The following is a 26,867-nucleotide window of genomic DNA, read 5'->3' as shown; positions in this document are numbered from 1 at the left end:
ATCCTGATAACTGGGCATTTTTGTAGACAGAAAAATAAATAAGGAGTGACATTAACATTATCTGTCCTGCACACATGCGCTGGTGTATCTGAAGAAGGCTGATTTGGGGCATGGATCGCCAATGAGGCGGCAAGAGGTTTCTCAGATGGGCCACAGGCCACCCATTTCTAAAAGCCACAGCCGCCTGCTTTGTTCCCCTGAAGGGTTTTGAATCTAAATCTCTTTGTCACCTTGTATAGAACATTTTGTTTTTTAACCTCATGGGGCTTCAGAGACTGAGAATCATTGGTACTGACAAGCCTTGGCTGTTGAAAATCCTGGAGGCCAGGATTTCTGTTGTGATGGTCCACACAGGGTTGGGTAGGCCAGCCCCGGCTGATTGCTCTGGTGGTTTGCTCTGCATTAGGGGCTCTGGAGAGTAGCAAGCCTCCCATCGATCCTAAAACAGCAACTTACAACTAAAAACAAGTGACGTTCTCTTGTCCTTCCCACCTCTCCTCAACCAGAAGTAGGAAGCCCGAGTTCGCTGCTCTCTTCCAACTCAAATCTAGCTCTTTGACAAACCGACTTACATTTAAAGCACCCTGAATCTCACAGACACTGAATGTCACCTGTGGGGCCTGGAGGGAAGGACGCTAGAGGCATGCTGCCTTGCCTCTGCTATTTCTGACCCGTTTGAGCTGTCATCTCCTCTCCCTAGGCCAGCTCTCACACGGTTGGGGTTGGCCAAGGCAAAGGGGAGGTTGCCTGCCTTCCCAGAGGTGAAGATTTGGAAGCACAAAAGAAGCTACTATGTTATTTACTCTTCTTCTCCAGGGTGGGAGCCCTGGGGACTGAGAGGCAAGGGGTGGAGGTGGGGAAGCACTGTTGCCTAGTAACAGCCGAATCCTGCTGTGGTATCACTTGGGTCTGAAGGAAGGATGCTCCCACTGGCACCTGGAGATTTCTGCCCCAGCTGGTAAGCTTTGGTGGTGCACTGTGGGGTTCTCATTTCAGATTCTCCCCCCCCCCCCCGCCATGGGATATTTTCCCAGCGTTGCAGAGCAGCTTCCTTGCTGAGTGTGTGTGCATACGCACGCACTCTTGTGACCATGCAGAGACACGCTTATGACGGGAGTCAGACACACGGAAGCAGCTTTTCCAGTGATTTCCGAGGTTTCAGAAGGTACCCTGCCCCACTTCTCCCCGGGATTGGCTGCTTGTAGCAACTAGAGCTCCCGAATTTGCCAAACTTGTCTTCCATATCAAATAGTCCCTTCTGCTTTTGAAAGCGTGCCACATAATTCTCCAACTGAATGTCACAATTTTGAGATGAATTTCTTTTGCATTTGGCTTTAGTTTGAGCTACAAAACCAATAAACTTGGGAAGGGCAACCCAGGAGTCCCTGTTGTCATTTTCAACTCATCAGGATGTAGTTTATCAAATCCACTCCTGAGAACACAAGAACATCCATTTTGGGGAGGAGGAAAGAGCACAGAGGACAGAAGCTTGGAATAAACAGTGCAGACCTGAACTGCAGACAAGCAATGATGGGTGGAAAACTGTTGGTGTTGTGTGTTGGCATCGTCTCGCCGTGGACTCTATTCGGTTCCTTGGTCCTTGTGATCTCCACTGGGTGATTTCATGTGCAATGGAGAACATGGTTATCACAGCACAACATGCGGTCTTTCCTAGGTGAGGGGGTGACGACCAAAGGAGCAGGGGAAAACAGTTTTACCGGGTAAGCGTGAACAATGGTCAGAGAGACAATTGTGTGTGTATGAATGCATATGCGTGCGTGTGTATGTGTTTATACATGCATGTGTTTGGATGAGTGTGTGTGTGTGTGTGTGTGTGTGTGTGTGTGTGTGTGCGAGAGAGAGAGAGAGAGAGAGAGAGAGAGAGAGAGAGAGAGAGAGAGAGCCTGTAGGACAGAGGTCAGAATCAAGTGTCTTCCTCAGTTATACTCCAACTTGTTTTTTGAGACAGCATTTTCAACTGAACGCCAAGTGTACTGTTTCTGCTGAAATGTTTGATTAGCAAACTCTAGGAACCCTCAGTCTCTGTGTCCCCCCGCCATTGCAAATACATGCTGCCATACCCACTGATTTGTGTGGGGGTTGAGGGCTTAAGCTCAGGTCCTTGTGCTTGTGAGACAAACACTTTACTGAATTGAAGCATTATCCCAGCAGGTGGGTCTGCCTTTTTTTTAAAAGGTACTTTTACTTTAAATCCTTTTAAAAAGTCATACTTGTTATTACTGTGTGCACGTGTACATGAAGTGTGCAGGTGGAACACTTCTTCCTCCCTTTCCATAGGTTCTGAGGATTGAACCTATGCCCTCAGGCTTGTGTCCTCACGGTCAGGCAACAAGCACCTTTACCGACTGATCCATCTCTTTGTTTCATTTTCCTTCCTTTTTTCTTAGCATCTACCATGTCTACGTGTTTAAGGCCAAAATAACTGCAGGGATGCTCTTTGGCTCTAGACATCTAGTCACAGTCTGGGCGAACAAATGGTATACAGGAAAAAATTTCCCGGAGACCTTCTGCAGCACAGGAGATATACAAGTGGGATAAAGAAGTAATTTCCAGGGGGCAACCTGCCTCCCCAGAATTAAACTTCTTGACTTCTTTATGGTGTGTGGACAGGGGTGGAGAAAAGGCCCTGTCCCTTCTCCAGGCTCAGTGACTCAGCTGTGAACTTGATTGACAAGGGCAGACAAGGGGAAGAAAGTCATGTTAATCAAATGCACGTATGCAGGCATCACACAAACATGTGATTGGAGTTGGTAGAAAAATCTAGAGCTACAAAAAGGGCTTCTGAGGATAGCTGTCACACAAATTACAGGAGCCCAAGAGGAGGAAACAGACGCAGGTATGATCGTCTGGTTTCTCAGGTAATAAGATTATCTAGAGCGACCTCCTTTCTAATCCAGACAATTTACTAATGTAGATTAACTTTAGACACACCCCTGTCACCCTCCTTCCTAATCCAGACAAGTTACTAATGCAGATTTACTTTACACATGCCCATGTGCTTAATAAAAGACCAGCTTTTCAGAACTTCTCTGCTGTCTGATATGTCCCAGAGAAAACAGCTCCAAATATACGAAACAAGTGTCTTTGGGGGTATATAGTATTTGATCTCCTGTAGTCATTTCAGAGTGGTAGAAAGGTCAGGGAATCAACTCCAGGGGAAAGAGGGGATCGGCTGCTGTGGGGGCCGCACAGGTGGTCAGGACCCTTCCATGCTAGTCAGGTCTGTGAGCAGCTCACCTGGTACGTATGTGCCAGCCTTCTAGTGGCGAACAAGACTGACGGTAATAGCTGGCTTTTGGCAGTCTCCTACATGCCAGGCATTGGAAGCATCATAGGAAGACTTTTACATATGCAAATTTTCCCGTTGTTGACAACATGTGTCTATTATTGTTCTGGGCATGAAGATCAGAAAAGTAAAATTATTTGCCCTAAGAGGAGATTTGGGGTTTTCTCATTTTATACATTTTTTTTATCTTATGGAGCAAAATTGAGAGCAAAATTTGATTAAGCTAAGGAGTTTAATCAAATTCAGAAGCAATAAATGGCGGTGGAGCTTTAGGGCCAGATCTGTTGACTGCAAATCCCAGTCTTATGTTCCTTTCTCACAGGTGAACTCAAACAAACAAAACACCCTCTTAGACCCCTTAGATGGAGGAAGAACAGACCAGGGTCATTCATCAAGAGCTTATTGGGGAGCTTTTGGATGCTCCATCACCGCTGTGCACAGTGCACGCTGTTGTAGCCCCAGAATCACCTGTAGCGTTACCTAAGGACAGCAGTTCAATGGAGTTTGGGAGCTGGGATGACTCTTCTTGGAATCTGGTCCCCAGTGCTTGCTGCTCTGCTGTAGATGGGGAAGATAGAAGTTGGTGGAAGGAAACAACACCCAATAGAGGAGATCAGAAAAGGAACCCCCGATATAGCATGTTTCAAACATGAAATACATATAACAAAGAAAGTGTATTGGAAAGCCGCAAGAGAAAAACCATGCGAGTCACATACAAAGGAAAACCCATCCGAATAACAGTTGGTTTCTCAACGGAAACTTTGAAAGCCAGAAGAGCCTGGAGCAATGCATCCCACATCCTAAAGGACATGACAACCAGCACAGAATAATATACCAAGCAGAGCTATCTGCCATAATTGAATGACATAGAAAAATTTTCTGCAAAGTAAACGGCCTAAAAAATTGTATCTAACAATCTAAACCAAAAACACAAATACAAGGAGGATGACTTTGGTTGGAAGAGAGGAATGAGCAAAGCAGAGAGAAAGAAGAAGCCATAGTTCCTAAACTACAAAGTATCACTAAGAGTACAAACAATACAAAAAATCAGTACTACAATGACCACCATCAACATAAATTTCAATAATAGCATTAGGTATCAATGGGCTCAATTCTCCAAAACATTCAGGATGACTGAATGGATAAGAAACACAATCTTTGTATCTGCTGTCTACAAGAAGCGTATCTTAGTTTTAAAGATAAGCACTGTCTTAGAGCAGAAAAGTGGACAAAAGTACTCTCATCAAATGGGACCAGAAAGCAGGGAGGCATTGCCATCCTATATCTGAGAAAATAGAATTCAAACTAAAACTAACTAGAAGAGATAAAGAGGGATACCTAGTTCTAATTAAGGGAGCACTTAACCAAGAAGACAATCCTATCTTAAACATGTATTACCGAATTTATCTAAAGCCCAATTATATATAGACACATAATATTAGTTCACTAATATTAGGTGATTTCAGTATCCACTTTCTTCAATAGACAGGTCATCCGGACAAAAATTTAACAAAGAAACATCAAGATGAATTGACACTGTACATCTCAAATGTACTTAGTAGATATCTATAGAATATTCCACACAAATAATAAAGAATACACATTCTAGTCAGGATCACATGGAAGCCTTTCTAAAATAGGCCATATCATGGGACATACGACAAATCTTTACAAATTTTAAATGATCTCAGTCACTCCTTGTGTCCTATCTGACAAGAACATAATAAAACTTTAAAAGTTGACAGCAAAATCATCTCTGGCAAACGCACAAACTCACAGAGATGAAACAACCCATTAGTAAAATTAGTTACTAATGAGTGGGTCAAAGAAAAAAATTAGGAAAGGAACAAAAAGTTTTCTGGAATTAAATAAAAATGAGAATACAAAATAAAACAAAACAAAAAACCCTCTGAGATACATTGAAAGCAGTCATACGAGGGAAATTTATAGCTCTAAGTGCATGCATTAAAAAATCAAAACGAAAACAACTAAATGGCTTAATATTGCATCTCATTTTTTTTGTAAAACAAGAACAAACCAAATCCAAACCTTGCTGATGGAAAGAAATAATAAAAATCAGAACAAACATCAGAGAAGTAGAAACACACACACCCATCAGTGACCTTAGGGACTGGTTCTTTGAGAAGATGAACAAGAATGACAGATCCTGCCCCAACTAACAAAGAGCGAGAGAGTAGACTAAGAAGAAATGGTAAAATAACAGTAAGGATGTCTGAGAAAAAATCATAAAGAACCATACTATGAACTATTTATATAAAAATTAAGTAATGTACACATTTCTATGTATAAATATACATATATAGTTTAAATGAACTTTTATCGTCTGGCTTAACCACGCCTCTCCCTAGAGCCAAAAACCTCCTAACAAAATCTCTAATATCAAACACAGGAATCCCTCATTTGAGCTGTTGTCCAGAGCTGTCCAGGAGCCTCCCCAAACTTAAAACCAAGTGCTATAGTCCTTGGTTTCTCCCCAGACGTGGAAGTTAAGTCCCCATAAACAGAAGACACTGTGCACTTCAGACACAGAGCCCGAAGTCTCCTGAGCAGGAACTGCCCTGGATACCTCTTCCTGATGACATCACCAGAAGGCACCATGCAAGCTTCCAAAGGAAGGAAACAACCAATCACCTTATACCTGTGAATCACAGTGATGCCCAGCATGGCACGGTAACCCAGCGTGCGGTAGTGGTAAGCATATCTTGGTGGTAACTGACAGCTCTCTAATGGAACTTAGGACCCACTCATCAAGAGGGAAATTACACTTGGGATTGGAAGCCTAGCTAACCACTCAATGAAAAGTCGTGAATCTTGAAGAAGAACCTACAACCATCACCTTACTAAACCATCATAATCCCTAACTACAATTGAAACATTTTATATCCACAGATCAACTTAGTTGTCAGTCCTCATCAAGGAAACTTGTCTTAGCCACAGACAGAGACCATTATGAAAACCCACAACCAACCAAAATGTAGAGTTGTGGAGTCCAGTTCCAGTGGACATACCTACAAAACACTCTTGTACCTAATGCTCAGAGATCACTGTAGAAGAGGGGGAAGGAAGACTCTGAGAGCCAGAAGATCAGAGAGCTTGCTGTGAGACCATGTCTCCTGGTAATATCTGAAGCTACACCCATAAAGTATCACCGACATGATTGCCTAACATGAGCTGAGACAGGACAATAGCCATAGACATGCTAAAGCAAATGGGGCTGAAGTCCAGAAGGTTTCAACCCCATGCAAAGTTCTACAGGCAACAAAAGAATACTAAAAATGGGGAGACAGCCCACACCAGAGGGTGAGCACACCAATCCAGTACTGACCTGTCAGCCCTGTAAGCATACTGTATAGCAAAGGATTAACAAGAAACATTATACAGACTGAGCAGGTTATGTTTAGGAATATATATCTATGCACACATACATATGAGTGTACCAAAAATTAGCTTAAAAGGGCGATGAATTTGTAAAACCTCGGAGAGGTATATGGGAACATTCAGCGAGAGGAAAGGGAAGAGAAAACTTGTGTAAATATATTATCATCCAAAAAATATAATAATAATTTAGAAAAGGGTAGCAATTTATCAGGAGGCAAAGTTCCTTGGGGCCATGCCCTTGGGACAAGAGGACTGCCCTTTCCTGCTCTGTTCAGTCTGCTGCTTTGAAGTGCCGGTCCTGGTCCACCAGCCTTCAAGGCCATGGTGGTGTCCTGTTCCATCTCAGTCCCCAGGCACACAGCTGGTCAGCAGTGGGGAGGTGGAAGCAGGGCTGTCTTTCTAAGTCGTAGCTAAACCAAACTCAGATATTTTGTCAGGAGAGCAAAGCCGGCTGACATGACTTGTCTTTGGGAGGTAGTGGGAGCTGCTCCCAGTCACTGGGATGGCTGAAACTTCCGGGTCAGAGGTGAGCAGCTGTGTCTGCTGCCCTGAGAGCAGAGTTGAGGAATGGTACCCAAGGCAGAGGATCTCCTGTTGGCAGGGTTGGCCATGTTCTGAGATCTGCACATTACCCTTCTGCTTGGTGTAATGGGAACCTGGTGCTTTCCCACAGGGGGCTGTGAGGGTGACGCGTGGTGGCCATTTGGTGACAGAGCCGGAAGGCTGGGAGGTGTTGCGTGTCAAGGTTGTTAGCCACTCTGTGTCCTGGTGCCCATCTGTAAGCCAGGGCCCTGGAGGCTGAGACACACACAGAGCTTTCCTTGGGCAAGCAACCCCCTACTTCTAACTTGTTCAAGTAAGAACTCAGTCTTAGAATGTGGGCCAGCTTGAGGGATCAGAGGAATTTGGGGTTATCTTGGCTTGAAGACAGAGAAAGTGCTAGAAAGATCTTGGACTCTTTATTTTCCCTAAGTAATTCTCCAACACTCTTTCTGTTTTGCCTTTTCAACTCAAGTCTGTTGAGCCCCCAGTCGTGCCCCAGGGCTGTCTGTGACGAACGGGCTTTCCCGACTGTGGTCCAGGTTCAGGGAGATGCGGCCTACTGAAAAGCTGAAAGTAAACTCTGACCAAAGCAGTGACAGAGGAGGTGGGCTAGCCTTAGCTCTTGTCCTGTAGATATGACAAAGCCTGATCACTGTCACATGCAGCGTCCTGGAACTTCTAGGACTGTAGGTCCTGAGGAGAGAGACAACTTCCCTAGCATGGCAGGGACTTCAAAGTTGCAGGATTCCACATTTGCTCTACCTTCTGGTTTCTGTCTTTACCCCAGTCCTCTTGATTCTGTTATTTTGACTAGAAGAGATTTATATATGAAAACCCTGAAGTTACCTTTTCCATATAAATGTACTCACAAATCAAAGCAGGTCATTTTTTCGGTCTTTATTAAGAAAAGTGATTACTAACATATTTATGTATTTGTGCTAAACATTGTTTCTCATCTGTGTACCATTGTGTTTTACTCAATTATCCGTCCATCCGTCCATCTATCCTATCTATCTATCTATCTATCTATCTATCTATCTATCTATCTATCTATCTATCTATCTATCATCTATCTGTCATCTATCTATCTATCTCTATACATACATACATATACACACATGTATGATTGCATGCATGGGCACATGTGTGCACACAGGACTTTCCTTTGGCTATATCCACAGCCACAGCCTCAAATCCATTAAATGAAGCTATTGTCTCTGGATTCCCCAGGTGCTTGCTGGCTATTTGAACACCCGCGAGGAGCAAAAGAGCCCCCTCTGCGCTCTGGTTGCACATCTTGCAGGTGTTGCCTCCTCTTAATTATTCATCGACTTCCTTTCCTAACCCCCTTCATTTTGGAACTTGTTAAAAAAAAAAAAGAGAGAAGATGAAACAGGCAGATGTGAGCCCAGTCTCATCAGTAATCTATAAGACACGAAGCACACCCCACTCATCTCTCACGCTTTATGAAAAGTTAAAATTAAATCAGGGCGGCATGATTAAGCTAAGTGATTTTTGCTGGGTTCGGATGAATTCCTATGTGTGCCACATTGTTGGTTGGTAATGTGCCTGGGGTGCAGCGGGCTCAGAATGCACATTCACAAGCCATTAGCAGAAATGGATCTGCTTCCAGAGGCTCGCTTGAGTTTCTAGTCTGGGACCCTGCACTGTCTGCAGAGCCTCGGAGCCTTTGTCACTGGGCTGTGGTACCTACTAGTCCTGGAAGTTCAGGAAAACCAGACAAAGGGCAGAAGCATAGCAGGGGCAGACACATGCCACTATGGAGATGGGGTTGACTCTCAGAGAGCCCTTGGCAGCGGGGGTGTTGTTTTGTGATGCTGTGGAGTTGTTGGGCTGTATTTGCAGCTAGGAGGCATGGAGAGGCTGCAAGCCCGTCTGGAGCTTAGTGCAGCCATAGTGGTTCCTAGAGCTCAGCTTTCCTTCTTGCCATGGCTCACTCCCTGGCTGCTCTTCCTCTAGAGCAGCTGGACAGTTAGGGGGTTTAGTGCTGTAAAATTTGCAGAGTTGCTGGGAAGATCTGATGCAGTTAGTGAATCGGGGAAAAGAGGGAAGGATGCCAGGGACAAGATGCTCTGTCGCCTGGTGCCACGAAAAGCCCACATTCAGCGCAGTACCAATGAGTTGGCATCCTGGCCTTCTAAACAGAGGACTAGAGGTTTAGTCTCTCTCTCTCCCTCTTATTCTCTCTGTGTGTATAGGTCAGAGGACAATTTGAAGGATTCAGTTGTCTCCTTCCGCTGCTTCAGTCTTTGTTGCTCAAACTCAGGCGTTTAGTCTTGGTGGCAGGCACCTTTACCTGCCGAGCCTCCTCACCAGCCTGCGACAGCATTCTGAAATCCATTCTCTTTCTGAGTCCCAGGAAGACATTAAGGTATAGCCCTGCAAGAGCTGCAGTTGGGGAGAATATAGCCACGCTTTCCAATCATACACATAACATGGAAAGATGCCAGACCAATGTCTACTGTTCATCCTGGGAGGTTCTGGCAAGGGAGACACTGGGTTGCCCCTTAGAGGGTAAGATCTACATGTGGCCCTGAAGACCCTGCTGCTCCTGGTCACACCCTGCTCCTCTCTATCCCTAACACACAGGGCTCCATGTGCCTTACAGGGAATCCAGGTGGAACTGGAGGGAGTCTCCCCGGGTTGAAGAAGAGCATGATCAGAGGAATGTCAGTCCTGGGTCCCGTGTGTGCACTTGGTTCTGTACTCATGGCTTCCCTTTGTCACAGACTCTGTTTCTCAAAAACACTGGCAGTCCCAGCAGGAGAGAAGGTTGTACCTGCCACCCCGGCTGTGAGTTTTTGAGAGCCTTTGATTTCAGCACACGTCTGTGGGCTCCCCCCCTCCTCTCTGTTTGTTTTTGATTTTGGCAGCTCTCCCTTCCTTTTGCCGAGAGATGATGAGATGTCCATACTCAAAAGACACTTTTAAAGGAAATAGCACATCAGACTCTTTCATTGCGTTTGGATTTCACATTTGTGTTTGACCCTGCTCAGAATTCATTCAGGCAAACTTTGCATTTTCTGTAATGTCACTCTTTTATTTAAAGAGCCAACTTCCCAAATAGAGAGAGAATTTTAGTAAGCATTTCAATAAGAGTGTGCAGGAGTTTACATTTTAGGAACCCCATACCCTTCAGTGCTGGAGCTCCCTACCATACGAATCGGTTTCAGCACGTTTCAGTTTCCGGTATGTTGTGACATACAGTTCGGTTCTAAGGGGTAGAGCTTGACAGACATTTCACTGCCGTCTCCTAAATGCTGTGGCTGGCTCTGGATTTTTGCTCAAATCCAGCTTCTACCCCAGCAGTACAGTATCAGTTACTTCAGTAACTCATGAGCCCGGCTGTAACCAGAGACAAGGAATTCAAAACTGAGATGCCTCTTGGCTAGTTCTCAGCAACCGGTTAACCGTGACACAGGGAACCGCCCTTCTTTCTGCTTGCAGGAGGACCAGGTCTGCAGAGCTGCTCCTGCCCTCATGTAAGCCCAGATGTGCCAGCGTGGCTGTCATCCCAGGGCCACATCGTCTGACACATTGGCATAAAATCTTCGTTTCTTCTCTGTTTGTCTGCAACTTCTGGAATGCAAGCTTCTGTTTCTCTGAAGCTTGGTGCCATGTCAGCGCTGTAGGTGTGTGTCCATACTCTGAGAGGTGAAGGGGAAGCAAGACCAACCTGGCCTGTTTTTAGCTATTTCCACTCCCCTACCCATCTCTCTCCCTTTCTTTCTAATGTAGGATCATCTATCTATCAATCAATCAATCTATCTATCTATGCATCTATCTATCAATCTATCTATCTATGTATCTATGTATGTATGTATCTATCTATTTATCTATGTATCTATCTATCAATACATCTATTTATCATCTATCCATCCATCTATTATCTATCTATTTATCCATCCATCTCTCATCTATCTATCTATCTATCTATCTATCTATCTATCTATCTATCTATCTATCTATCCAGGTGTTTGGTTTTCTTTTCTTTTTTTCTGAGGAGGGGCAAGGTTTCTTTGTGTAGCCCTGGCTGTCCTGAAACTCAATCTGTAGACCCTGGCCTTGAACTCAGAAAGATCATCCTGCCTCTGCCTCCTGCGTGCTGAGATTAAAGGTCTGAGTCACCACATATGGTTCCATAGTGCTTCTTCCTCCAGCAATGGGACAGGCTGATTTTTCCTGAGCTTAGGACAACAGAATCCTGATTTCTGTCATCTGTGGGAAGACCCAATGTATCCATCAAGAGAAAGAACCAAAAAAGCTACTTAATCAATCAATTAAATCCCAAGCATGGTGCAAACACTGCTTGAGTGCCTTCTATATCTTAATCATATAAGACACAATGTTAAAAAGATGGATAAGGTACACAGAGAGATTCCTGTGTCTTAGGGCTGTGGTGATCTTGTTGCTACCAGGTACAAACAACGTGGTGATTATTTCACATGGATAAGTTTTCCAAGGAAAGTGTAAGAGCGGCTGTGTGATCTTGACTGAACACTGCTTTTGAGTGCTGTGATAAGTGGCTTTGGTTTTGAACATAAATTAACAATTTTTTATAAGACCTGCCCTAAGTGGTAACTCATAAAGTTTACTATTCTGATTATTTGGGGAGGGGATTTTATGTACTTGCACACCAATAAAACTCTCTTACAGAGTATACTTAAATCTACATTTTCAGTCCAATTTTTTTTGTCTGAGCTGTTTGAGAGTGCAGTTGCCTGTACTAGGCATCGCTAGTGGGGGCTCTCATCTCTGACAGTCACAAGTCCAAGCCACCCTGGATGTCTCCTCTGCAGTTCCTACTTCCCCTTCTTCTTGGTGGCTAAGGCTCCCCCAGTGAAGATAAACAGCAGGCGGCGGGCCTTGACTCTTCCCTTTCCTATAGTCATCTCCCTCAGAGCATGCCCAGAAGAGGACTTTCTATTTTGTACTGAGTTCCTTGGTACCTCTACTTCCTGCAAAGTCTTGTCCAGTTCTACAACAAGCTGCTATCATCTTTGACATGGTTTTCTGACCCACTCCTGGCTAGCTTTCTCCCTAATAGTTGTTTTCTTCATCCTTCTTTGATGCGTGTGTACGGATTGTACACATCCAGTTCTGTGTGGTAACACACGCATGGAGTGTGCACCAGTGACATCTAAGACCCCTCTATCAGATGTTTGTCACACGCTGTAGGCTCCAGAAAGGAAATGGGTCATCTGGGGGTGTAGCCAAAGCAAATGAAAACATCATGCCAACAACACCAGCATGCCAGTGTTTACGGTGGCACTGTTCACAATAGCCAAGACTGGATGTCAGACCGTGGATGAATATATGGAGAAAATGTGGTATATACCCACCATGGAGGACTATTCAGCAATAAAAGAGATGAAATCTTGTCATCTGAAGGAAAAAAATGGAACTGAAAGCTGTTATGTGAAGTATAATGAGCCAGACACCGAGGAATGAGTACCACGTGCTCACTCTCTGTCTTTATATGTGAGAGCTGAAAAGTCTACTTGAAAGTAAAATAATGGTTTCTGGAGATTGGGATGGGTGTGGGTGTCGGAGAAAGGACTTCTTCCACCTCCATGCATGTCCTTGAGGCCCAGCTTGTCCTTGGTGGAGCATCCACACTTTTTTTATAGAGTCACCCAGAGCTGCTTGGCCCGTTCCCTTTCTCTGCCTGACTCAGTACTTAAACACTGTTCTTCAGCGAGCCAGGCGATCTCTGGCTCACTGTTCACTGACGTCACCATCTGCTGCTGATTGCCCAGTCCCCTTTGCCCAGGCTGCTCTCTCAACCCAGGAGGGTCGTCTTAGTCAGATTCATCCAACACATGTGCCCGAATCTGCTGCATGTGCCAGTCCTGGACTAAGTCCAGCAAGAAAAAAATGGACACGTCCTTGCCGGGTAGTGGTGGCACACACCTTTAATTCCAGCACTTGGGAAGCAAAGGCAGGCAGATCTGTGAGTTCAAGACCAACCTTCTCTACAAGAGCGAATTCCAGGACAGGATCCAAAGTTACAGAGAAGTGCTATGTCGAAAAATAACACCAACAACAAAAGGACATGTCCTTTCCATTGCAGTGATTGGAACTAGTCACGGGGAAGCATTAACCATGACTGTATAAATGTTGAGCATAATAAGTCAGGGAAAGAACAGGGCAAGAGAGTATCAGAGTGGCTGGGTTTACAAAGGCAGGAGTGGTCAAGGAGGGTCTTGCTTCCTTGAGAAAGTGACGCTGAATCTGAGGCTATTCTATTCAGAGTCTTTTCCACACAGTTGTCCCCAGGAGTCTACTCTTTGCCTTCTTGACTGGACCGCATGGCTTTTTTCAGGGCTTTACCAAGCACCAAGTACTTCTCTTACTGAGTATTTGTCTTGTTATGTGCAACCACCCTCCAACTCTCTTCTTCCGAAGCCGGCTGGAGGCGCGTCGTCTTTTAAGCGCACAAGTAGCTGCACGTAAGTATCAGTTGGTAGTTTGGATAAAGTGAGAAGATCTTCCCAACAAAAGGGGAAACAATGTAGCATGTGATCTGTGCTCTCTGCCAAAACTCTCAGTGAACAGCAAAGGTTGGTAAGCCTTTGTCCTAATGAAGAACAAGGCAACTTCAGAGCCCCAGTGTGTTCTCTAGGTCTCCTGTGGCCCTGGAAGCAAGTTGTTCGAGTTACCAGTCCCATGCAGTGTAACTGTAGCAAGGTGCAGAGGACTTGTGTGATCTATGAAAACCGAAAAATCGTACTGGATATTGTCACAAAGTAAAATTTGTCTTTTCTAATTGATAAATTAATTGCACAAAGAAATTCTGGGAACATAATATGGCAATGACATAAATAGTTTTATTTTCTCTCTCTTTCTTTCTTCCTTCTTTTCTTTCTTTCTTCCTTTCCTCCCTCCCTCCCTCCCTCCCTCCCTCCCTCCCTCCCTCCCTCCCTCCCTCCCTCCTTTCCTTCCTTCCTACCTTTCTCTTTTAGGGGCAAGCCTCTTTCATCCCAGGCTAGCTCTGAACTCCTGAGAATAACCTTGAACTTTCTTGCCTGTACCTGCCCAGTACTGGGGTGGAAGGTGTTTGGCACCTTCCAGCTTTGTGTGGAGCTGAGGATCAAAGCTCCGGCTCTGTGCATACTAGGCAAGCAACGGAAGAAATAGGGGCACAGCTCTGGCTCACCTTTTTGTATGTTCTTATTGTCTTACTTTTTGCCGCTAGGAGTTCCTAAGACTTTTGCACTTTCTAAAGCAGGTGGCCTGCCACATGAGCTACACCCTCAGCCCATCCGTACTTCAAAGGTATCTGAGTTACAGGGTCGGAAAGGGGATCTGGAGAGCATTGCAGAGAGAGAGAGAGAGAGAGAGAGAGAGAGAGAGAGAGAGAGAGAGAGAGAGACTGTTTTTGATCCTTCCCCCTGCCCCACGTACCCTCTGATTTGACTTAATTGGGCTCATGGTTATAAGGTGCTCTTCTAGATGCTTGCTCAGGGCAATTTCTATTCCTTGCCTGTTCAGTTACAGTCGGTACATCCCTCTTACACACACAGCTTCTGCTTCATGTTATGTGACTCGTGTAGACTGAGAGCAGAAATAAAATTCTTAAGGTGTGGACGCTTGCCCGTAGGCTTGTATCCCGCGAGCCCTGATGAGTACCACTGACAGACATTTTGAGGGACTGAGGATTTGGGTTTCTCGCAGGGAGAGGAGGCAATGAAGGTCTAGAGGAAGGTGCCAGGCCTTTCTCCTCCCACCCCATCCCCCCCCCACGTGTGGATTTGGGTCACCCCACTAAGCCCTGCCATTCTCTGATGGAGGATTCTTGCTGCTACATGTGAGGGCTTTGGGAGCTGCCCCCCTGGCAGTTTCTAAGGTAAAAGTGGCCTTGGAGGCAGGCATGTGATTTCACAGATATTTTGCATAAATCTAATTTGCCTGGGAAAACATAATCCTTTTGAAGTTGTTGAGGTCAGGATTGGCAAAGCAGCCGCGGCCTTGCTGGGAAGAAAATGACATTTGCATAGATTCTTTCTCCAGGATTGTGACAAAGGCTTCCTGGGGACATTTAGTGTCTTCCCCATTGAGTCAGGTGCGAGAAAAGAGGCTGTGAGATGACCACCTAGCCTCACGAAGAATCGTGAGCACGAATGTCCCAGGCCCCCTTCGTTCCCAGGACAACGAATGGCTGAGACCCATGTACGGTGGAAGTGGGTCGATCTCCCATGTCTAATCAAGTTAGCGAAGAGACCAAGGGCAGGTGAAGAAGGACAGTAGAGAGGGACCGTGAGAAGGAAGCGCTGACTGAAGGCGTATTAGTTGTGCAATGACAAAGGGAAGTCTTCCCTGTGAGCCTGGACAGTGAGGGCCACGGGAAGAAAACTCTTCCCCTTCTACTGCCTGTGTTGCTGGCCTCCTGGTGAGCCTCAACTTCCAGCCTCATCTTCCACAGCACAGCTCTGAATCTGAGACCCATGGTCTTGGCCAAAGGGATCCCTGTCACATGCCGTCTTTCACTAATAGATTCAAAGACTTGCTTCTTTTTTTTCTTTTTCTTTTTTTGAAACAGGGTTTCTCTGTAGCTTTGGAACCTGTCCTGGAACTAGCTCTTATAGATCAGGCTGACCTTGAACTTCACAGAGATCTGCTCACCTCTGCCTCCCGAGTCCTGGGATTAAAGGTGTGTACCACCACCACTCAGCGGCTTGTTTCTTCAATGTGTCAATCTCAAGAGGCAGAAGGGAGAGGAGATGCTGCCTTTGATCTGGGGCCCAAGGGAGCACCCACTCACTGAGCTACTGCTCAGTACATAACTAAGAGACCCCAGTGGGTATCTGGTCTACCAGGAAGCCCACGACAAAATCAAGTGTTCTCAAATATGAAGAATCAGCTTTGTAGGAGGCGAAAGTGAGCATTCCACTGTTTATTCCTTGTGCTGTTCGTGATCGATGGACTTCCTGAGTGCCCAGGCACATTCTTGAGTTACCTGGAGTTGACCTTGCCCCAAGCAAGGTAAAAAAAAAAAACAAATGTTAAAATGTTGTTTGAAAATTGCAGCGGACTGCATGGGTCTGAAGTTCAGTGAAGTCTGCTGTGTTTTCTCTGGGTAACACCACTAGGCTGAAAGCGCATGCCTTCTTCAGCACCCCCAAAATGCTTGCCTCTGCTCCCTCTGCCCTTCCTGCCTCTCCCCAAATTTCACATCTTGGCCTTCATCAATGGACTACATAGCATGCATTCTTTAAGGCTGACTTTTTTTTTTCTCTAAATATTCCTTTTAGACTGCCCCTTGCCTTAGTGGCTTATTTTTTATTTTTATACTTTTTGATTGTCCTTTAGTATGAATGTATCACAATATCTCTGTCTACGTCCCTATTTATGAGCATATGAAATATTTCTAGATTTTTATGTGTATTACTATGTATACTTTTATGAGTTTTTTTGGGGAGTATATGCTCTTATGTCACTTAGGTAAATATTTAAGCATGAAATAACTGAGTCAAAAGGAGTTGCACATTGAATACTAACAAATACCACTAGCTTTCTCAGGTGAATGCACTATTCTCCCTCACTCCCACAATGCACTGGAGTTGAGGATCCTCTCTCTCCCCTCAACCCTTGGTATTGCCAGCCTTCTGAACGGAAGCCCTTCTAGTGGGTGTGTGTAGAGGACTCTCATGTGGTTCCTTATACAGAATGACACCGAGTCCCAGGGAAGTGGCTTTCAGTTCCGCCCCACGCTGCATTTTATTGTTGTGTAGTCACAATGCCATCTTGCTCTGTGTGCTCGTCTGTCTCCCTCAGCCCTTTTCTGCTGGAAACCATTAACTGGCACAACGTGAGGATTTTTTTTCCCAGCTTTTGTCTGTAATGAAGCAAACCTTATCTTTGCTCTGTCTTGAGAGCAGGGCCTGGCCATTGGGGAAGTGTGGAAAGTCTGACATCCAGTCTTCCAGCTTGTCTTCACTTTCCAGGGTTAGCCTCAGATGACTGTGACATTCTTGGGGCTCCTCAGAACCCTGCTGGCAATCACAAACACCCCTCCCTGACCTGTTCTGTCTATATCAAGAACATCAGCCCTCCAGTCTGCTTCCATCCCAGACGTGTGTTGATGCTTTAATTGTCAGAACATAAAGTGCCCTTTCAAGCTTTAGGCCTCAATGCATGCTGGTCCCTGTCCTTGGGAAGGTTGTCTTTGTCCATTCTCCAATGACTGGGAAATATGGCTTCCCAGGGGCTAACATAGGCAGTGTCTCTCTGTTTGAGGTGTTCAGGGTTGGCATTCCCCTGTTCTGTGCATCACCTGCCCAGTGTATCCCTCTGCCGGCATGGCTATTGGCCGTTATGTTTGTTGGCTTATGTAGCATCCAGCAGCTTCATGTTCTGTTTCCCGTTCTAACCTAGGCTGGTCCACTTTCCTTATAGTGATAAGTCTCCATGTGTTAGTGTGTCCTTCTGCTACGGGATGCTAGAGCCTTTGTCCGTGCCTTCGCTCTCCCTCGGAGGCTTCCCTTCCCTTTGCCCTTTATCCTCTTTGCTCAGTCCTTCTTAACTTGCATTGACCTTGAGTTCCACTTCCTCCGTGAACTTTTTTTCTGCCCTGAATTGCATAAACTCTTCCACATTCGTTTGTCACTCAAGTCTTTCCTAAAACCCACCACGAAGGAGCATACCATTCCGTTAGAGAATCAAAACAAAAATGAAAGGGTTAGCAACATGATTGGGGCTTCATATATGCCTCTTCTCCTGGACCTATCTAACCTGTGTAGACAGAGACTTTCCAGGACACATATGCATAAGAGTCGTGAGGGGGTGGGATAATAGCTTGGTAAATCTCATTGACAAAGCTATGGCAAACAGTATGCCAGTCTTGACTACTATGGACATGGTCCTGCTTGTGTGTGTGGAGGGAAGGCCTGTTAGGAAAGTCATGCTATCATTGGATGTATCATTAGTCACTTCTTTTGTGGGAAACCACACCAGTAGTCAAGAGAGTTGGTTCTGACTTCTCCACGGGCCACTAGTTAGGCACTGGAGAGCACTGGTCCCCTCCAACTTGTAGATAGTTTTTGAGAGGGGTAGGTTTTAGCTCTGTGAAAGTTAAATTGAGCCCTCTGCTTGGAATCATGTGAGCATAGCAGGAGAGCCTGAGGGGTTTTGTGTCATCTGGCACCGAGGCTAACACAGCCAGCAGAGAAGCTCTTAACGTCTCTGGTGAGCTCCAGTGGGCGCCATTAGGATTCCGGGCATCCTGGCTCTGCTGGGTAAAACACAGCTTGTCAGAAAGATATTCCAGGCTGTAATGGCTTGTGGTCTGGGCAAACCATTTACAAAGAGCCTAAGTTAAGTGGGCAGGTCGCCAAGTTTTGAAGGCTAGTGTCATTTGAAATGCACACAAACAGCGGCGATGGCAGAAAACCGTGAATGCCAGTGTGTTTCGTTGAGCTGCGGGAGTTCCAGATAGCGCGGGTGCATAGGGCCCCTCACAAACTCCATCTCCCAAGTGTCCCGCCTGTCCTTGGATTGTGTTCTTTCACGGAACCGACTTTATTGTTTTGTAGTGTGTGTGTGTGTTATGTGCGTGCACGTGTGTGTATGTTTTTTTAAAAAATAAGTCTCTTTGAAAGGAAATTAGTCTTTTAAAATTAACCTTTTATGACTAACAGATTTTAAAAAATTAGTCCCTCAGAAGTGGATACTTGCTAATATTTAGCCTTTCTGAGTACCCGCACTGTTTGTCTCTTTGTTCTTTCTGTTGTCCAAATGACCACTGTGGGTATCAGGCAGCGACTTCTGTCTGCCTCTTTGTTCTGCTTTAAGTTCCAGAAGCATTCTGACTACTTAGGCAACACAGAGGCCTGGCAGCCCTAAGTGATCCTGACAATCTCAAAATCATGCTGAGATCCCTCCTCCCTGCCTACCTGCTCCACCTACAGGCTTACGAGAAGGCCCTGAATAGAGAATTGTCTAGGCAGTAGCATCCTGATGCCTGAACCAACAATGCCAAATGGCGTGGCTTGCAGAATCCCACTCTTTCCAGCTCACCTGACTTGAGGCCTCATTCAGCATCCTGCCATGGCACCTGCCTTCTTGTCCTTGTGGGTGCCCTTATGTTACTCAGGCCGATGTATCGCTCTAATATTTGCATATCTATTTTCATGAACTTGCAGGGAAGGAACTTTGTTTCCGTTTTATGCTGTAGGAACTTAAAAACAGGGTACATGTTTCCATTTTGGAGTATGTTACTGGAAGTAATTCAGAGCAGTCGTTCACTATTGTTGACCTGCAGACTACTGAGATTTCCCAGCATCCTTTAGGGCATCTATGAGGTCCCAATTATTTTCATCATAACATTAAGATGTTTTTGCCTTTTTTTATTGTGTGATTCTTAGATTGAAGAAACAAACAGCCAAATAAAGGATGGGTAAAATTGTTGGTGTCAGCCTCAATCAAGTTAACATATTAAAATGTATCGGTTTGAAATCAAAATCTAACCTCCTCCAGAAAGGTAATGTGCCAATGTCACTTTAGAATGGCTTGGCTGATGTAGAAATTACTGCTTTGAATGACAGTCCTTGACATTTTTAATATTCCGAGTGCTAAATTGAGAGGCATGCTTTAAACACGTTTGTCTCAAATCAACATACAACTTTTTTTTTAAAGAAAAAGTTATTTGTGCAGTTATGTTGTGAATGGAAATAGAATTTTTTCTTGAACCATTTATTTTTACTTGAAAAAATGAGTGACAGGCAAAGTATTGCCATTTCTATTTAAATATTTATGGGAAATTTAGAAAGTTGAATGAAAACGAGCCTCTCATTTAAAGGGGGCACAAATGACTATATTTTTATTTTTCCAGTGACAGATTCCAGCATTGAAACAAAAAATCAGACCTTTGGGAAACTTGTATCCATCATGACAGGGTTGACAACTTTCTAAACCTTAGAGGAATTTCTGATGAGAAAGTTAATGTTTTTTTTTTTAATCTTACAAAATAAAACGTTTCAACATTTGAAAAATTCGTATAACTCAGTGAAGATACTTTCCAATGACCAAAGCATGTTATCACAGATTGTGGACAGGTAAAGAAGTAAACCAGGGGCCAGCAGACACTAACCCATGTTAGTGGACATGGGTTAGTGTCTGCTGGTGTGGCTGGTCTGCTGGTGTGTCTGATTGGTGTGTCTGACTGGTGTGCTCCAGACAGAATTGTAACTAACCATGAGGATGCTAGCCCTTGGTGCTGGAAAGATGCTCAGTGGTTAAAAGTGTGTGCTGCTCTTGTGGAAGACTAAATTCAGTCCCTAGCACCACACTGGGTGGCACATAGAGGCCTGTAACTCCAGCTCCAGGGAATCTGGTCATGTGGGCACCTGCATACACGTGGCATATTCTCTCTCTCTCTCTCTCTCTCTCTCTCTCTTTCACGCACGCGCGCGCGCGCGCGTGCACACACACACACACACACACACACAAGAAATATTAACCTTTTGTAAAAATGAAGCTATTCCTGTTATCCCTGTCAAACTCTTGTTTAGTATCTAAGAAAAGCATGAGATGATAATACTGTTGAGCTTTTCACTTTGCAAGCCATTCTTCTCCGTGGAGCTGTGTTTTCTTATTTATTTCAATTAAAATAGCATATGGCAACAGATTGATTGAAGACCTCGTTTCAGAAACACAACCATTGTTTACTGAGCCCCTCACAGAAGAGAGATGGGAGGATATGAAACACATCATTATTCTCATAATTTTCTTAAGAAGATAGTGTAAAATCAGCCCTTTGTTTGAAAAGAAAATTCATTAAGAGGAAAATTGCAAATACAGTGGAACTTCTACGTTCCGCCTTAGTGTCCCCTAATGTTAGCTTCTTAAGTTATCATTGGACCTCCCAAAGCAACTCCTCTTTACCCCAGTCTTCACCCACGGGCTCCCCAGCCCAGCTTAAGCACGTTCTGCTGAGTGGAGCATTCTCATGGAGTCACACCCGCAACCTCGTGACAAAACAAGCTCTTCTCATCGACTGACCTGAAACTCTTGCAACTTTTGACCCTGCCTGCCACGGGCATGATGTAATTGTCGTTTTGACTTTATAAAACCTTCCCCTGCCCCTCTGCCCAGTCAAGAGTTCTTTCAGGCATGATCCTGCTCTTGACCACCAGCAAATAAAAGACTCTTCATCTGACCTTCATTGAGTGGCATTTTCCCGTGTCTCGAGTGGGTGCAACAATCACGGTGCTATTTCCAAAAGCGTGAAATCAGCTTAAATGATAACCATTGAGAGGACCAAGGATATTACTCATATTTCACATTGTACCTAAAGTGTACTTCATTTTGTATAAACACACATGTTGTTAGCATGTGGGGCTGCCGCACATTTTCAACCATTGCTGCTTATTTTTTTTTTGTTTTAACTCTAAGTCAAAGATTCTAGTAGATGTGACACATGAACACAAGTCCATTGGACATCTCAGCAATTTAAAGTGGGTGAAGGAGACCCCGAGTAAATGAGGTTTAAAAAGTGCCAACCTAGTGTTAGTTTTGGTGAGCTGGGAGGCTGTAGACTGTGACTGTCAGGTGGCAGTTCACATAAATGACTCTGGAGGGTGTCTCCCTCTTCTTCAGTCAGTGAGATATAGATTTATCCATGAGCATGCAAGACTAAATTCAGTGACATGGGAGAAGGCATCAGACTAAGCCAGTTAGCTTAGTCAGCCCATGGATGTTTACTGTGAATCAGCTATGTACCTGGTGGCAGTTGAGGCCCCAGACTATTGCTTCCACAACATCTCTGGGCTTCTTCACTTAAAGCTGGAAGTTCTTTGGATGAGAAGTTAAGGAAACACACAAACAAAAATGATAGTACTATATGTACTGGAAAGTGCTCCAAAGCAGAGGAACTAGGTCAGAGAGCCCGGTGGGCAACAGAGAGATGGGTAGTGCCTCTGTGGGGCTCAGCTAGGGAACGATTCAGATATGGACCTGGCAGTTTGGAGGTGGTCCCGGCTGGGCTAGTGCAGATGGGGAGAAGGCACATGAGGAGAAGGGTCAGGGAAGATATGCCTAGAGAACTGGGTAGGCTACGCTGGGACAGGGCTTCTGAGTCAGAGGGGGTTCCGGTTGTGTTTCTCATTGCCTGGTAAATCCTGCCAGGATTGCTGCTAAAGGCTGACAGGATCCCATTGACAGCTGAGATCATCCTGGTGAGAAGAGGGAGGCAAGGTGGAGGGGGCGGGGCCCAGCTGCAGCTCCTAGGCTCCCTGAGATGTGATGGCGGCTTGAGATCCTGAGCTAGTGAGACCTGGTCAGGGTCTGTATTAGAGGGAAATCAATTTCTCTTGCTAGTCGTTTCGTGGTGGGTGAGAAGAAAAGAGAACAGAATGGGCCACAAGGAATCTCGGGTTCTTTCTTGAGCAAGTTAGTGAATGGGTGGATCCTGTATTGAGTGGAAAAGCCACAGGGTAACGAACTTGTAGATAGATTGAATGGTTCCATCCAGCACCAAGTCGGGTTTGAGCCCCGTCGAATGTCCAGGAATGTGACCTACACCTGAATTGATCAGATGTTGCTCAAGACCCTCTCTGTGCAAGACACTGAGCTGGATGCTGAAGGAGGCTCTCGTTAGCGTGACTCATGCAATACAAAGATGTATTTATCTCTCTCCTGTCACAGTACTGTGGGAGCATGGAAGAGACAGTGAGTAGTTGCTTCTGGGTAAGTGATCTTCCTTTTCCACCTTTGTGGGATATGTTGACTATGACCAGGGTCCAGGGAAATACCTGATAATCAATGTGTGTGTGTGTGTGTGTGTGTGTGTGTGTGTGTGTGTGTGTGTGTGTGTCTGTGTGTCTGTGTGTGTTTTCAGGGCACAAGATAGCATGATTCAGCAACATTTTTATAAGATCTGGGTGCCCAAGAGATGTGAAGACAGCGTTTTCATCTCTTTCTTTTTGGAAGGCTAATAGCATCTTATCTTACTCCTCCTTCTTGTATCTGTGGGAGAGAGGTGGGTGGAGAAATGTCATTACTTATAAATATATTACAAGTAAATAATGAAGGTACTCAGAGAGGCAGAGGGATGAGTGTTCCTTGTGCAGTGCTGGGCCATGTCTGTACGCTTGTTGGTTTAAGGATGATGAAAATAGGACCGGGAGTATGGCTCATTGGTGGAGCTCTTGTCTAGCGTAATTGCAATTCTGGGCCACATCTCTATTATTGAAAAACAAAGATGACAGAACCAGGGTCCCTACAGATCGGGGAAGATGTTGACAGGCTGTGCTTTCCCCTCTCACACCATTTTTTTTTTTTTGGTTCCTCATTCTGTCTAGATTTGTGGGCTGGGATCCCTGTAGGCAGCTGTTCAGGTTGACCTTGTCAGGTGCGATGCCAGCGTGGGGTGGGACTGTCAGCCTGATGGCAGCTTGTCCTCCCGGCATGACTTGCCATCTGCCAAGAGCAAAGCTCGGCGACCTGGAGAAGACCTCGGAGGTCTTCCTGGCGCTGGAGTCTGGAGGTGTTTCTGAGGCAGGTTCTCGGGGAGCAGCAAGAGTGATGTAGGTGTTGACTCCACATTTATGGAATCGGGAACCACAGCAAGGAGGTTTTTGGATGGAGAACAGAATAAATAGATGGGAATTATATAGCTGCAACCATTGGCAGTAACAAAGGGAACTACATTTTATTTAGGCCTTACTGAGAACAGAGAACAACTTTTGTATTCTTACAACGATGTTCTCACCTGGTTTTCCTGGACAATTTTGTAGGTACATTGAATGAATTTAGGGATTAAATGACTTCTTTAGAGTTATGGAACCAGCACAGGTCAAAGTCAATATTCATACCTCCTGTGTGTCCCCGAAGCTCTCTCATGCTGGCTAACCACATCTTTAAAAAAGAGTCGGACAACACGAAGGAATCCTTTTTGCGTGTGGTGGTGTTGGTAATGTACGATGAACATTTTCTGGTCATATTCAGGACATCTGACATGTGACATCATACCCTAGTGTAGCCTCTGTGGTCAGAGTGGGAAACAGAATGTGAGAACAAATGACATATTACTTTGAGGGACCTCCCCCAATCTTAGTTAGGGTTTCTATTGCTGGGATAAAACACCATGACCTAAAGCAAGTTGGAGAGGAACGGGCTTATTTGGCTCATACTTCACATCATAGTCCATCGCTGAAGGAAGTCAGGACAGGAACCCAAACAGGGCAGGAACCTGGAGGAAGCCAGGACCCGATACAGAGGCCACAGAGAGGTGTTGGTTACTGGCTTGCTCCCCATGGCTTGCTCAGTCTGCTTTCTTATAGATCCCCAAACCACCAGCCCAGGGATGGCACCACCTCAATGGAGTGCCTGCATCGCTAATTAGGAAAATGGCCTACAGCTGGGTCTTAGGGAGGCATTTTCTCAGTTGGGCTTCTCTCCTTTCAGATGACTTCAGTTTGTGTCAAGCTGGTGTAAAACTATCCAGGCCACTCCTTCCCCAACCTGCTCCTTTCCTGATCTGTGGCTGTCAACGCCAGGGACTTGGCCACACTAGTATTGTTCTGCACTATGGAACTATGCTCAATTTGTACTTTGGTGGTCCGGGGCAGCTTTGGGGCAGAATCATTTACTTTCAGGAGTTCCCTTTGTTATTTGAAACCTATCTTCCTTGTTATTGTAGTCATAAAGATTTCATTGTCCTCTTAGGGCAGCATCATTTCCCTGGACAGCTAATGGTAGAAGGAAATAGAAAGAACACACCGCATATAGAGTTCATGCGGAGTTCCTCTTGCCCTTAGAACATTTTTTCCCTCTTTTACCATTGAAAAATAGTCCTTGGCTTAAAATTGGAGGTCGCATCATGTGTGCTTTGGAAACGACCTCCCACGACCCACAGGAAGGTCAGCACGTTGGGGAAGCCTACCAGGGCTGACTTTCGGTTTTCTTGTCAGAGCCCTGTAGACACTGGCTCGACGGGAGCAAGTTCAGCCACGCATCCTGGATGCAATTCAGGAGCCATGGAGGTGATGTCGGGTAAAACTCCCAGGGCAGAGGTGATATCTGCAGGCGTCTTCTTTGCCTTCCAGCTGAATTCCAGGGAGGATGCAAATTATTAGGGAAGGGCATTTGGCCTGCATGGAACGGAGCTCCTTGGAAAAGCAGCTCACTATGCAAGGCCCATGGGCTGCCGGAGCCCCGCAGGAGACCTTGGATGGCTGGAGAAGGCCTGGAAAGTTCCCTGGAATACCTTTGTCTTCCCATGTTCTCTCCTTCCCATCTTTCCTCAGTGGCCCTTGATTTAAGTTCATGGCCAAATTGCTTTGGGAACAAACTGACTGGTTCTTTCTCTATCACGTCTTGGCGAGGCATGGACAACTCACGAATCTACAGCTATTGTAGTGAAGAGAACCTTTTCTTAGACATGAGCCTGTTTAATCCTCCTAATGTCTCAGGGTGATAAGTGGACAAAGTACAAATGACTCTGCCCATTTTACAGATGGAGATACGGAAGCTTGGCAAAGCTGTATTTTTCAGGGTGACTGAATTGTTCCCATTTCTGTGTCACGAGATTTGGGAGGAGGAGAAGGAGGTGTCCTTTAAGGGCGGAGAGTAGCATGAACTTACATCTGTAGGCTTCCCTGTAAAACCCTCTCTGGGCTTTCTTCCCCGCTCCTCCTCCTGTAGGGCTGTCCCTACCTCCCTTCCCGAAAGGGAAGACAGCTGTGGCACAGGAAGTCACCAGACAGTGAGGTGGAAACTCACTGCTAGAGCTTCTTCTTGGGTTTTCACCATTTATCAGAGGAAATGCAAAAATAAACAGTGCAGGGATTTTAATTATTCTGCACGGCGCGGGCTATCCAACACCCAGAACGTTAATTACATACCGCACAGCCAGCACGGTCAGCAGCGACACAGCCGTGCCTGGTGTCCTCACCTTCGGGAAAGCCACCGCCACTGTCCCCAGCCAGTGTCTCTAGGGCATCCACGAGGAAGTGTGGAAATGAGGACACTGGTCTTCCTCCAGAGTTGAGGGTGGGTTGCATGGGAGAGCAGGGCGCGCTGATGGGGCGATGGGGTGGAAGGGAGAGGCTCTAATGACGGGAAGGAAAGAAAGATGAGTGTTATTTGGGGAGCCCATTTAGAGCAAGGTTCTCAGAGAGGTGCTCTGCAAGGTTGGCTGCCCTGCAGGCTGTTTAGCGAAACATTGACAGATCTGGCTGCTCACTGTCCTCATGCCTCAGGACAGCTCTTGTGGAGTTGGTCCCTGCGAGTTTGCAGAAGGCTGGAGTCCAAATCCAGGCATCTCAGGGTTCTTAGACAAAGAGGCTTGCTTCCTGCTCAGAGCCCATCTGTCCGCTGGCTGGTTCTTCTCTGGACATCTTGCCATCAGTTGGGGCAGGTCCTAATTGATGCCTGGCATTGTGTGTTAAACACATTTACTCTCCTGCTCTCCCCCCCTCCAACTTTTGTGTGTTTATTTTTAAACCCGCAAAGGCACTTAGCTTGTGAGTTTGTACCATTTCCTGACAGACCTTTGAGTTTCGTGGGACCGCGAACACAGGTTTTGCCATGTTCCCTCAGTTGTCTCTTGGGGACCTCACTGCGTGGGAACGAACTCGTGTAAACACAAGCAAGA

General features: G+C 45.5%; 1 protein-coding gene across 3 annotated transcripts in view; it reads left to right on the top strand.

Moving 5' to 3' along the window:
- Zmat4 (zinc finger matrin-type 4) overlaps positions 1-26,867 on the top strand; it is a 364,200-nt gene that overhangs the window by 25,027 nt on the left and 312,306 nt on the right. The window lies entirely within an intron of this gene.

Source organism: Myodes glareolus, chromosome 23 (assembly GCF_982192425.1).
Source record: "Myodes glareolus chromosome 23, mMyoGla1.1, whole genome shotgun sequence".
Taxonomy (NCBI): Eukaryota; Metazoa; Chordata; class Mammalia; order Rodentia; family Cricetidae; genus Myodes; species Myodes glareolus.
This window is presented reverse-complemented; position numbering and strand designations above follow the sequence as displayed.